The sequence below is a fragment of the Erythranthe guttata genome, chromosome 10, assembly GCF_056151865.1.
Source record: "Erythranthe guttata isolate IM_541 chromosome 10, IM_541, whole genome shotgun sequence".
Lineage (NCBI taxonomy): Eukaryota > Viridiplantae > Streptophyta > Magnoliopsida > Lamiales > Phrymaceae > Erythranthe > Erythranthe guttata.
This window is the reverse complement of record NC_142542.1, coordinates 11763339-11770507: the sequence shown is the minus strand read 5'-3', so window position 1 is coordinate 11770507 and position 7169 is coordinate 11763339.

Here is a 7169-nt window from a genome sequence, read left to right as displayed (position 1 = left end):
TTATTTTTGAAAAGAAAAAAGAAATAAAAACTAAAGGACAAGTTCGTCATTCCGCCGCCTTGCTCGTAACTCGTATTTTTGTTTTATGGTGTAATATTTTGTGCTTATGGTGTAGTTGTTGTTTCTTTTATATTTTCTTGATAACAGTAGTGGAAACGGGCTCAATTTTCGCAACTTTTCGCCACCAATATTTGTTGTCCGATTTTAACCATATTAGAGTGTGAATGTTCGAAAATTTCATGAAAGAAGAATTGTAGCCCTTTAAAATATTTTTACAATGCCTCTTAGGTCAGGTGATTTGGAGTCTGGATGAGAGAGATATGCTTGAAACTGTGACACTGGCAAAGCTGTTGCAAAATTTCTTCTTCCAATTTGATTTTATTTCCTTATTTGTATTTTTTTTCCTTTTCTTTATCATTTTTCCTTCATGGACTTCTAATTCTCGTTTTTCACCTATAAAAGACAAAATCTACCTATCAAAGCACCAATATAATTAAATCTAAACACACAAAAAAAATCACTTCAGGTAAACTTATTGAGTGTAAAACCTACACTCAACCAAAGCAACTACGTCAAGGTGATTATCTAACTCAAAGATCTCACGCCGAAATTAGGAAGAGCGTGATGAATAATTCTAAAATGGTACTCTTTTTCCTTCATTCAAGTTTATGTCCTATTGAATTTTTCTTGGCGAGATTTTAACAAGACAGTGCCACACTCGCAAGCTGCAAACATATATGTACTCTTTTCTCCTGTAATTACGTTATGTACCACTGAATTTTCCTAACAAAGGTTTTTAATGAAATATACACTATAGGTGGTGGACATCCTAAAGGGAGTGTTACGAATATTTATAGTTACTAGAAAGGTGTTCATGCGTTGCACGTGTTTTATGAAATTTCCAATTAATTTCTTAATTTTTTTACTGTACTTGGTATTTTTTTATCAAAATAATATTATATATGCAAATGTGTAATTGTTCCATTGAAATTTCTGTGTATATTAGAATCTAATTTTATTGATTATTAAATTTATATCCGTAAAGATATTCATACTAATTTTCTATCTTACTAATAAGTTTTTAATTTTTGGACAACATGTCCACTATTTCTTAATGGGAAAAGTAAATTTTTGGTCACTTAGTAATACTTTTGGTCCATTTTCTAGAAAATACATTTTTGGTCTTTCAGTTATAACTATTATAAATTTATAATATAATAATAAAATATATAATCATAGAGTGTATATATTTACTATATGTAATAACTATTTTTCTAAAATATATAACAATATAAAGAATTTCCTAATGAATTCAACAATTCTATTAAATATAAAATTACAACTCACTCTTAGCATGTTTTATATACCAATTGACATTTATCTTTTCCAACTAGTGAAATGCTCCAAGAGATTGTATATCAAAACCCAAGTACAACTAAGTAATGACATCATTAATCTATAAAAAAAAGTCGGAAAAAAAATACAATAATGAGTTAGGTTCCGTATGGCTATGCTTATTTTAAACAGCTGATAAACTCTTACGTCTAATAAGGTGCTTTAAGAGCTGATAAATTGTTACATCTTATTTTTTTGAATTAAAGTGTTTGGATAATGAGCATATTGTTATTTTTATTCATCACTAAGATATTAAATAAAAAGGTGGGGTAAGGGTACTTATTAAAAAAAAATTATTTGCTCTCCAACAGCTTATTCTTAAAAAAATTAATTTTTTTTTTTAAATTACTAAACACTTCGGAAGAGCTTATAAGTTGTTAAACACCGTATAAGCTCTTTTTAACATCGTATAAACTTAACCAAACACCCTCTTAGTTTTGACAAGATGAAAATTATCTTCTTGTGAAATTCTTGATCCGATTAATACATTATGATATTATTTGTCAAAGATAACATATTGCTTCCTATATTTGAGACAACTCTTGCCACACTTTTAAAACCCCGGAAAAGAATTTTTATAATAGAATAAATATGCAGCTAATATATATCTGTAACATGTAGCATGTATATAATAAAAAAAATACAAATATAAACTAAGAAAAGAAAATACCAAATATAAAATCAAACTAAGTTTTATGAAATCAAACTAAGTGTATAAAATGAAACTAAGTTAGAATCAATTTAAAAAAATACCAAATATAAAATTACACCAAGTCTTATAAAGTTTGGATGAAATTTTAATTGTTCGTCAAAATTGGTTTGTGGCAGGTGTTTGCAAATTGCATATGCTTTTATAGTGCCGAGGTGATTATTTCAAAAAATATCAATTTTGCATATGGTTTTCATATGAAATTTGTATTGAAGTTCCACCTGTCCTATAAATTAGAGCTTTACAAGAATGACGCACATAATGATTTAAATGGTAAATGCAGCGAGGTACAAATATGGAAGATAAGATGCATATATTATAGACGTTATTTAATAAAACCCCGTCAACAAGTTCAATAATCGGGGGAGGTCCATCTATATTTTCATTGTTTGAGATATAAACCTTCTCGTTCCTTTCAAATTCCAAATTGTCCTTCCACTATCTTATTCCCACTTCTTTCATCCCCATTTCTGTTTTTTCTCTAAATTAAATTTCGTTTTCTATTTTTTTTTCATTATTAATATTTTTTAATTTTTTAACTTTTTCTTTAAAAAAAATCTGTTTTTTTTTTATCTTTTTTTTCGTCGTCAGGTGTATTAATCGACTCTCAACTAAAGCATAGTCGATTGACGAACTGACTGCTAAAATCATGGTTGAATAATTAAATTGACTATTAAAAGTAACAAAAACAACCATAATGGCGTCGATGAAATCCAACACGATTCAACAAAAAAATTCAACAATAATCAACCGGAAAAAAATAACAAAAACAACTAAAGAAACGAAAATCAACTATTTTTTTACAAACCAACAAATATACAAAAATTTATTGATTTATACAAATTAGATGATGGATTGACAATGGCAGAACAAAAATAATGCCATGGCCCAATTCCACTACATGTGACAAAATAGGAAAGCAATAAACAAAAATCCAAAAATAAATTAAAAACAAATGTAGCAATTAACCTTAATCGACTACTGAACATAGTCGATTTTACTTCAATCGACTATTTAACGTAGTGGATTTAACCTTAATCAACTACTGAACGTAGTCAATTACGGGTCCAACATGTGCAAATTTTCTCCGCCACTGTCGTCCTCCGCGCAATCTACCAAAAAACCCAGATCTGATCTCCACCGTCACCACGCCGTCGCCATACCACACCATCACCATCCGCCACCTCCGCACCGATGTTGTGAAAAGGAGAGAGGCAAGCAAATGAGATCGATTAGGGTTCGGCAGGGTGTATTGGGTAATTTAAATGTGTGGTGAATGATATATCTAAGGTAAAGAGTTTTCTCAAATTATTTTTTTAAGGGGTTCTACCTCAAATGATTTTTCCAAATGAAGGGGTCATACTAATTTTTCCTATATTATATAGTTTTTTTTCTAAAGCATGATCATGTCTCTTGTATCATTTTACTCTTAAATGTGAGCTATTGCATTTACTATCCTTGTGAAAATCGCAACTGCACATTTTCTCACTGTCATAAAAAAATTAGCAAATACCCCCGTGTTTATTAGTTAAAGGAGAAAATCTCCCTCGTCACAAATCGTGTTTCTCACTCGCGGGTTATGCGACTTTTCTCAGTTTTGTTGTGTGAAATGACAAAATTGCCCTAACATCTTTTCTTTCTGTTTTTCTTCTATTATTTATAAGTTTTTTTGAATATATTTTTTTTTTGCATTTTCCTTGATTTAAATTTATTAACTTATAAATAGTTATAAAGATTTCATAAATATTATGTATTTTTCAAAAAATTACAATTTAGTCCCCTGACTTATTTGATTGAGTTTTTCAAAACTTCAATTTGTTCCCCTAGTTTTTTTGCAGAAACACCTTACGGTTATTCGATCCTTTTACAACCGGTCAATGGCGAAAATTTAAATGGGAGGAGTGTGTTGTCTAGAAATTAATATAGGGTGATTTTTGCTAATATTTTATGAAAGGAGAAAATCGTGAAGTTGCGATTTTCACAAGGGTAGTAAATGTGATAAGTGTTCATTTTGCATGATTTTAACTTATCAATTTTTCGAGTTTTGGTCTTCGTTCGTCCGAGTTTTCGGCTTTATTTGTATATTTTATGTTGTTGTTTTTTAAAGAGAAGCTATTTTTTTCCGATTCGAAACGATTTCGGAAGCGAAGCCGGAAATAAAACCAAACACGTGCAAAAGTGCATTCTCGCGGATTGTGGCAGTGTTTGGTATTTCAAGCATAACTTCCGCATACGACCTCTGATTGGGCTGATTCACGTGGCTTTAGAAAGCTTACTTCAAGGGCTACAGCTTTTGTGAAATGCATAATTGTCAAATTTGGGTTAAAAATGGGTAAAACCAGTGTTTGAAGTTGATGCAGAGGCCAGATCGCGATCCAGAACCACCGGATCGCGATCTGGTGGCAAATTCCAGTAGCAGCAAAACATTGGGGCAGATCGCGATCCGCACCTCCTGGATCGCGATCTGGGAAGGCGGTGCGCAGTTTTCGAGGCTGCCAGATCGCGATCCAAGAAGCCCAGATCGCAATCTGCGCACATAATTCGGGACAAGATATTTTTGTTTGTTTTCTTACTATAAATAGAAGGTCTCTTCTTCATTTTTAAAACTCTCGACCATATCAAGACCATATCTCGACTTCTTCTTCGGTTTTCTCTTCGGTTCTCGCCAGTTCTCCGCGGGAAGCTTCGACGAGGGTTTCGACGAAGGTTTTTCATAAGCTTTTTCTTTACGTTAAGTTTATGATTTCTCGTGTTCTTCATTTTGATGCTATGTTTGTAATGAACTGAGCATTTTCTTTTAGGAAAATGAAACCTCGTATATATTGATTTTGATTTCCAGATATGTGATCTATTTGTCGTTCTTTGATTATGTTTATGTTTTCCTGTATTAAATGTTTTCGATTGTTTGGCCAACAGTTGAATTGATTGTAAATGGGAATAACTCGAGAGAGGATTTCTCGTGTGATTTTAGGAAAACATAGCTCGGATTGTGGAAACGGAGACGTGATGCACCTCGGGTAGCCCTTAAGGACTTGGCCTAAATGCTCTCTTTTAATATCAGGTTCTGAACGGAGACGTCGGACCTGTGGGTAGACTCTAACTACACTGGAGACGTGAGTTAGGGTATTTTAGTGTCTGGGTTAGCGAATATTGAATTGACCTTAGATTCGGATTTGTAGATCTTTATCGATAGTACACTGGTGGATTTCACCCTAGAATCCATCACACGTCGGAATTCTTCGTTTGTCCTAGCGGACCGTTGTTTTTATTTTTGTTTTCTTTTGGCTTCATTTCATCCCCAATTCTTTCGTCCGTCTAGATAAAGTTTAGGATAGTATAATTACGGTACTTGGTAAATTTAGGAACTTAATTCCTTGTGGATCAATATCTAGAATTCACTATTCTACAAAACGCGATACTGTACACTTGCGGTTATTTATACGTAGGTTTTACGCGTATCAAAATGCAATAAGCTCTTTTATATGTACTAAGTATAATATTGCTAAATAAAGAAAAAAATCATACTCTGCCTATCCCAAATCGACATTTTTTCCGAATTATGTATAGATGAACTCCATAATTGAGGCGACTTGCTATTTTAATATTGGAGGAGTGCTGCTGTTAACTGTTGGTCCTCTTCATTACCCAAGAAAATCTATATATTTTTCCAACTTATCATATGATTCAGTCAGATAGCAACAACAATAGTTCTATATCTATGTTGCTGCTTTTTCCTTGACCCTTGAAAGAAGAGCAGAGCTTCATGTTTCTCATTCGTTGTATATTCATGATGTTTGTCATATTTATTTATTTATTTTTATAATTTTATTATGTAACATGAGAACATGTATTAAGTTCAACTACTCACTCGACTGCGATTTTATATCTCGTGCAAGAAAGCAAATGTAGGAAGAAGATAGAGCAAAGGCGTGACAGTTGCGGGTGCGAAAGGAGAAAGAAGAGGCAGTGACCTTCGATTACTTTGCTTGTGAGTTGTGAAGTCATTGCCATATGACTACTTTCATAGCTCTGATTGTTAAGATATTCGACGAACCATGATCTACTTTTACAGATTCGCATATTCAAGGAGATTAAAATTAATTGGTAAAAGGTCAACAAAAGTCATTCGACACAACAATATTTCAACTTAAACCCATAGGGTTTGAATCTTTTATGAACCTAGAATATATTTTAGGTATTAATCACTTCGGTAAGACTTGCTCCATAATTGTGCATCATAAAAATCATACATTTGTTATTTGTAAGTTGACTCGCCTACTCCCAATTGCACAGATCATTCCAAATTCATAATGAAAGATCAATGTGGTTGGGAAGATTCTTAACCAAGAAAAATATTAGCATTCATACAAAGTATTGCCCATAAATCAAGTATGTATCTTGTTGCATACCTAGGAGCCCAAAAATCCAGAAATCCAAGCACTTAGATTTGTAATCCTCTCGATCAATATTTTACTTTCGTTTGGAATTGTATTGATTAAACTATGTTCTGATTCCAACTTTTGAATCTAAATTCAGCATCTTATCTCCTTCTTACATTTTGATCTGAATATATATATAGAGAGAGAGCTATGTCAGAAGGCAACACATAACAGAACACTACAACACCGATCTACTCTCGACACGATTCGGTACTCTTTTCGACTTGGCTCCCACGTCGAATCGAGAGTGGTGGCTTGCGAGACAACTCCCACGAGGAGCCAACTCGCTCGGTACTACAACCCGCAGCGAGACAACTTCCACAAGGAGCCAACTCGCTCTGCACTACGAACCCGTTGCAAGACAACTCCCACCATGAGCCACCTCGCTCGGTAATACGACTCGCCGTGAGACAACTCGCTCAAAGCGACCTCAATCCGCGCGCTCCTCCGTCGCGCATCGTTCGATGCTCCAGCAACCTCGCGGCGAGACAACTCCCTCGATGAGACAATTCGCTCAATCATTGAATAAACAAATTCACTACACAATCACCACATCAAGATAACACGATTACAACCCTATTAACACTTAGAGATATTATGGGAATCTATATAGCCTGGCCAGCTTG